We start from the raw sequence: 7,364 nt of genomic DNA, 5'->3' as shown, positions 1-7,364 counted from the left end.
TCACCTTATCTCTGATGTGAAGAGATCGCATCAAATGTCAGGTCAAGGAATTTATATTGAGTTGAATTAAGTAGATGAATAAAGAAAATAAAATAAGTCAATGAGGGGCCAGAGAAATAGCATGAAGGTATTGCATTTGCCTTGCATGCAGAAGGTCAGTGGAACGTTCAAATCCCAGCATCCTATATGATCCCCTGAGCTTGCCAGGAGGGATTTTTGAGCATAGTGCAAAGAGTAACCCCTGATCACTGCTGGATGTGACCCAAAAAACAAACAAACAAAAATAATAAGTCAATGAAGAAAACTGAAAAGACTGAGGATTTGTTATAAGATATTTGAGCTAGTCTCAGACTCATTCTTTTGTTTCCACCTGGATACTAATATATTTATTTTCATTAAAGTGTTTCTTATCGATTATTCTTTTTTAGTGGCTGTATGTTTGTTTGTTTTCTATTCCCCTGTGGGGTAGGGTGCACCATTCCTGGAGGTACTGCTATACCAGGTCGATGTGTGGAATGGACGGAGCAAGCTCCTATTCCAGTTCCTAGTGCCAAAAATCCATTTAATATATTGTCGTTGGATAGGCGATGTATCAGATATTAAACCGATAAGAACAGTACTACACTTGATCTTTGCCAAAAGGCCAAGAAGTGATGGTGGCTGTATGTTTTTAATATTTTTAAACACTGATTTAAAATGGTACTAAAAATAGCATTTCAGGGCCAGAGCAGTGGCACAAGTGGTAAGGCTTCTGCCTTGCCCGCGCTAGTCTAGGACTGACTGCGGTTAGATCCCTGGCTTCCCATATGGTCCCCCAAGCCAGAAACGATTTTTGAGTGCATAGCCAGGAGTAACCTGTGAGCGTCACTGGGTGTGGCCCACAAAGAAAACAACAACAACAACAACAACAGGGCCAGAAAGATAGCACAGCTGGTAGGGTGTTTGCCTTGAATGGGGCCCACCCAGGTTTGATCCTTAACATCTCATCTGGTCCCCTGAGCCTGTCAGGAGTGATTTGTGAGGACATGGCTAAAAGTAAGCGCTGAACACCCCTGGGTGTGGCCAAAAACAAACAAACAAACAAAAAAGGCATTTCAGGCACACAATATTACAACACTGAATCAACCACCACTGTCCGTATATATTCACTAAATTCCTAAGGTTTACTCTGACTCCCCAACCCTAACACCTTAGCAAACTCATTTTTAATATATGACTTATGTAGTTCTGGTCACATCTTTACAAAAATATGTTAGCTTTTTTTATTTTGATGTACATATTATGATATCACTTCTGCATTTCTCAGATGTCTTAGATATTTAAAAATGATCTTGATATACTACCAGTCCACCTTTAGCAAATATCTCTTAAATGCGTCCTTGTCCAGAAATATAATACATATAAGAACCAATTTTTGATCTTGAATTACAGAAAGGTGATCATTTTCATGCTTGATCTTGGGGATTTTCCCCTTTAATCAATAATAAAGAAAAATAAAAGATAAGAAAAATCAAGGGCTCTGTAAAAAAGAACACTCAGCATTACAGGCAGTGCTACAACCTATAAATAACACTACCTAAAAGCGTGACTAAGCTTCTACTGCTCATATTATCCATCTAAGCCAAAAGACGTGAGCTTCATAGCCTCACAGTCACCTTCGATTTTTACTAATTGTTTTTAACCTTCCACTCTGCACATTCCTGTTCTGCTACTGCTCTTTGATTTAGAGTGTCCATCTAGATTCCTTTGTTATATCAGGTTTTAGAAAAAAAAAAAAACGTGGTTTCACTTATAAAAATAAAATGTTTAAGAACAACTTAAATTAAAACAATGAGGATTATAACCATTGCAGAGGTACTTTTCTACATTTTTGCAATGGATTTAATATGATTGATATTGAAAAATGTTACACTTTAAGACATAATTAAGGCTAATATTGAGGCCTAAGTGATAAGAACAGATTGAGGCCCAAGTGATAAGAACAGGTAAGGAACTTACTTGTTTTGTTGTCCTGGGTTCAAATGTCAGCATTCCCTGATCCCACTAGGTCCCTGATATCTAGGAAGTATAGGAATTTAGTCCCTGGATCCCACTAGGAATTATACCTGACTGTAAAGCCAGGAATTAGGATCTAGCTCAGCTGGGGAGCCCCACCCCCCAAAAAAAGAAATAAAAAAAAAATACGAACAAGCAAACAAAAAGATTAACATTAGTTGGGGCCAGCAAGGTGGCGCTAGAGGAAAGGTGTCTGCCTTCCAAGCGCTAGCCAAGGAAGGACCGCGCTTTGATCCCCAGACATCCCATCCCATATGGTCCACCCAAGCAAGGGGCAATTTCTGAGCGTTTAGCCAGGAGTAACCCCTGAGCATCAAACAGGCGTGGCCCAAAAAAACAAAAACAAAAACAAACAAAAAAATAGATTAACATTAGTTGAGAAAGAAAAAACCATGTGTGAAAATCACACTTCTTATATTTCTCAAAAACTGATGTGGTATTTCATTGTGATGTCTGTTTAGGGAAGGTAGATAAAAGAGTTATTGACTACAGTTGCCTGCATATCCATGCTCCAATATTAAGAATCTATGTTTCCAACTTACATTTCCTTTCTTTGCAGTAATTAGATGCATTTTAGTTATCCTTTAAATTGACCATGATTTTCTCCCCCCACTCAGGGATCACTTCTAGCAATGCTCAAGGACCATATGAGCATATGGGGTTCCTGGTATCAAACTCAGGTTAGGCATATTCAAGTACCCAACTCCTATACTATCTCCCCAATGATATCTTCTTTTTGGTTGAATTGTATAACAACTCTCATATGTGGAATTATCAATTAAAGAACATTATTTTTCAGAGCCAGACAGGTACTACAGTCTACAGCAGGGGTCTCAAACTCAATTTACCTGGGGGCCGCAGGAGGCAAAGTCAGGGTGAGGCAGGGCAGCATAAGGGATTTCACAAAAAAACAGGGGGGACAGCAGGCAAGGGCAGCGGAAATGAGGTCTGCGCTAGGCACAAAGTATTCGCGATTATTCGTTTACCGAATATTTGCAATAAAAAATCGCATTATTATTTTTATTTACCTATCTATTTTTGGTCGATTTCTTTGTTTTAGTGTGGTTATTGAAGTTATTGCCCCCCACTTATCTTTTTTTCTCCTTTTTTTTTTTCTCTTTTTTTTTTCTTCTTTTCAGATTTCTGGGTGGCACCCGGCAGTGCTCAGGGATTATGCCTGGCTCCGGGCTCAGAGATTGCCCCTGGCGGGCATGAGGGACCATGAGGGACCATGTGGGGCGCAGAGATTCGAGCCGATGACCTCCTACATGAAAGGCAGACGCCTTGCCTCCATGTGATCTCTCAGGCCCCTTCTTTTCCCTCTTCATGGGCTCTGCCATGATTCCTTTCTCAAGACCACGACATTTTTTGTTTGTTTGTTTGTTTGTTCTGTTCTGTTTTTGGGGTGCTTAGCGTTATTGTTGGAACTCTTAATAGATATTTGACACTTCATTTCGTAGGGGTGGACTGTTTCACCTTCTTTTTCTCCTTCGTCTCTCAAACCGATGGCGAGAGCCTCTAAAAGAATTCTGCTTATTCCCGGCGTATTAGACTTTTACCCCAGTTTATTATTTTTCCCCTCTTCAAACAAAACCACATAACTTGAACTAGCTAGTCCTGCCCCCCAATTAGAGGGGGAAATAAAGGAGGCATCAGGACCAAACAGGTGTAAGACTACGAAGTAATAGGATAGGTACAGAGGGGACCACATATTCTAGCAGCCCTGGGGGTGAGGGAAGAGGATATGGAAGGTAGGACAAAAACGGAGGAGTAGGGAAGACAAACCGGTGATGGGAATCCCCCTGATTTTATGTAAATATGTACCTAAAATATTATTGTCAACAATATGTAAGCCACTATGATCAAAATAAAAATTATGTTAAAAAAAAAGAAACTGAAAAAAAAATCGCATTAGTAAGAAAAAAAATCGCATTCAACATTTGCATACCCTGAACTGCTCGGGGTATGGAATGTTTAATGCGATTTTTTCTTACTAACGCGATTTTTATTGCGATTATTCAGTATGCAAATAATCACAAATACTGTGATATTTGAAGGCCGGCCTTGGGCCACAAAATGTTGTACGGAGGGCCGCGACTTTGAGACTCGTGGTCTACAGAATACTTGCTTTTTATTTTGAGGCCAACAGGGTTAGATTTTCAAATGGTCCTTCAAAATTGACCAGTAGGGACCCATGAGCACAGAACTAGGTTTAGGGCCTGAACACCACCTGGTATGCCCACTTCCACCTGCAAAAAAAAAGGTAAATATTTTGGAGCATTGGTGATGGGAATGTTGCACTAGTAAAGGGGGGTGTTCTTTTCATGACTGAAACCCAACCACAATCATGTTTGTAGTCAAGGTGTTTAAATAAAGATATTAATTTTAAAAAAAATTAACCTGCAAAACAAAAAATAGTAAATAATAATTTTTCGTATTTAGTTGTATTCAATCTGATGCAATAATTTGTGCATCATAAAATGACTAGAGAAAGTCAAGACACAACGGTATTTTTTCCCTTATATGAAGAAGAGGCTTATTTTCTCACAGTATTATTCAAACTTAGTAACACCAAGCATCCACTGAAAAGAGATTAATGTGAACATGTGTGAATGGGGCTCCTTTCCATTCCCTTTTTTTCTGTAAACTCTAAATGTTTTCTGGTTCAGATGGCCATAGAGACACTTCTCTCCCTCCATTCAGTGCACATATGGAAGCCTAGGAATGTACAGTGGATGTATAAATTGTGTGATCAAAGTGACGTCAAGATGTTCTTTACTGAGACTTTAGTACAGCTTGAGTGTTTTTGGTACTAATATTAGTTCACTTATACAAAAACCATTTTATATATTCTTCCTAAAAGTGTTTTTATATTATCCAGGAAGTTTATCCAAATGCTCAAACTTTGTTTTTATTTTTTCAATGTGCTTTTTGAAAACTACTTTACTTGTACAACCATAGTCAGTTTCTGCTGTGTTTTGTAAAAGAAAACAACTATCATTTATATAATGTTAGGTAAAGTAAAACCAGAAAATAATGAAATGAAAGGAAAGAAAATAAACAAAATGGGAAGAGAAAAAGAGTAAGAGAGGAAGAGAGGAAGGGGTTTATAAAGTGGCATGCCAATGTATAACCCAGCAATAACAAAATATAACAGAAAGTGTAAGACATCCAACTTTTAATCACTGTGTGATAATAAGAAAATGACTATGAATAAAATAATTATACAATATATGTTATATTAAATCAATATTAAGATAAATCTTTTGGGGGGGGGTTGGGTCAAACCCAGCAGTGCTCAGGAGTAACTCCTGGCTCTATGCTCAGAAATCACTCCTTGTAGGCATGGGGGACCATATGGGATGCCGGGATTTGAACCACCGTCCTTCTGCATTCAAAGCAAATGCCTTACCTCTATGCTATCTTTCCAGCCCTAAATTATTCATCTTAATCTGTTCATTTTTATAATTATTATAATATTATATTGTTTCACATAAAAAATCAGGGAAGTAAAGAAATAAAAGTCAGGTATAGCCCATACCAGTCCCATATCACACAGATCAGGGTAATTTATTTTCCTTTGCTTTGTGGAACTTTCTCCTCCTTCATGTTTCCTAAGTAAAAACTACTACTAACTAAAAACAAAAATAAAAACAGCTAATGATAAATTAAAATTCTAGCCTAGTTATAGTGTTTTCCTCAAAGACAAATGTATTCTTCTCAAGTAAATTTAAATAAACAACAATTTGTATACAATTCTTCAAATAATTATAAATAATACTAATTTATTTTATTCAAGTTACTGTGAGTCAGGAGTGTAGTTCAGAGAGAGCAGGAATGTACATGAGGCAGTTCTGGAGTTAATTCTTTGTATCTGCATGGTCTCCTGAGCATTTCTAGAAAGACCAAACAATTAATTAATTAAATATAAATCAATCAAATTTCTAGCATCAATGTTTTCTCTGAAGTATGTAAGTACCATAATAAAATATATCATTGTGCATTGTTTGAACAGAAACAATATTTTACACTAAAAAGTGCCATTACTAGTATAGGTATCTGCTGGGAGTTGACTTGAACATGGCCAAGCCAGGTTACATCCCTGATACCCTATATAGTCCACTGGGCATAGCCAGGATAAACCCTGAGCAACACTGGGTGTGTACCCTTTTCCTCCAAAGAAAAGTTATACTACCTGATAAAAATCTTAGAAAGACTTGAAACCATGAACATGGCTTCAAGATGTTCAGTGATGCTGATATCATACTATTTCAAAATGTGTACGATTAGAAGTTTCAAGACCTTGGGGAAGGAGTGAAAGTACAGCCTATAGGATAGTTATTTTGTACATCATCAATCTTATCCCCACCAGGAGTGATCTTGAGCACAGAGTCAGGAATAAGCACTGAACACAGCTAGCTGTGCTTAAAAGAAAAGAAAAGTTTGACTATATTTTATGATCAATAGATCTGCATTGCAAAAGAATTTCAGAATGAAAATCACGAAATTTTACTACATGAACATGAGGGCCTTTCTCCAGAAACATATGATGTAAGCTTTTGCACACTAAATTTGGGAATCATTTTTACTTTTTTTAAAGATGGAGAAAATTATAATGACACCCAGTCATCTTCTTTTTCATGACATTATCCTTACATAGAAGCCATCGTGATTCTTATGACAAAGTCAAGCTTGAGTAGGTGGTACTGAGTTAATTCATATCCTGGTTGCTCAGGGAAACCTATATATAAGATGCTTATTTTTTTCTCAGGACAATAAATAAAAATGAGTTGAGTGCCATTTTCTTGGTGTTGTGCATTTCGCAAGAAAGACTGTCTCCTTTCTTCTTTTAGAGATTCCGTTTTTCTGCGTTTGATACTACCAGCTTAGGTTGAATATCAGGCAAACTGAAAAAGACTGTAAATCTGTAACTTTGAGCTTAGATATTACATGAAGGAAAGGAGACATGAATAGGCTGAGCAATATTTTCTAACTCATTCATTCGCTCATAAATCACTCAAAGTCATTGCATTTAAAATCATCAATGGCAGTAAAATTCCATTTAGGCATTGTTTACCAAAATAGTAAATGCATACAGAAATTGTATCTCTAACACTATGATTCTCCATCTGAGAATATTTGCTGAATGATTACCCTCTGTCAGACATTAAACCAAGTCTTGCATTTACAAGGATGAAAGCATCAATGTCATAATTTCGAATGAGAACTTTCAGTCTGGTGTAGTCAGATGGTTAAATTTGACTCAAAATAATGTAGAACAAAGTGAGCTACTTCTTTGTATTCTCAGT

The 7,364-nt window shown here is 37.1% G+C and overlaps 1 non-coding gene across 1 annotated transcript; it reads right to left on the bottom strand.

Annotated features, from left to right (window-relative positions):
* Positions 1-465: 465 nt before the first annotated feature.
* On the bottom strand, positions 466-655 carry LOC126019531 (U2 spliceosomal RNA). The gene has a single exon (XR_007499203.1). It is a non-coding gene; the product is annotated as a U2 spliceosomal RNA (small nuclear RNA).
* Between the last annotated feature and the right edge of the window lie 6,709 nt (positions 656-7,364).

Source organism: Suncus etruscus, chromosome 9 (genome assembly GCF_024139225.1).
Source record: "Suncus etruscus isolate mSunEtr1 chromosome 9, mSunEtr1.pri.cur, whole genome shotgun sequence".
NCBI lineage: Eukaryota > Metazoa > Chordata > Mammalia > Eulipotyphla > Soricidae > Suncus > Suncus etruscus.
The sequence above is the reverse complement of the archived record's forward strand: the minus strand, read 5'-3'. Positions and strand labels throughout refer to the sequence as shown.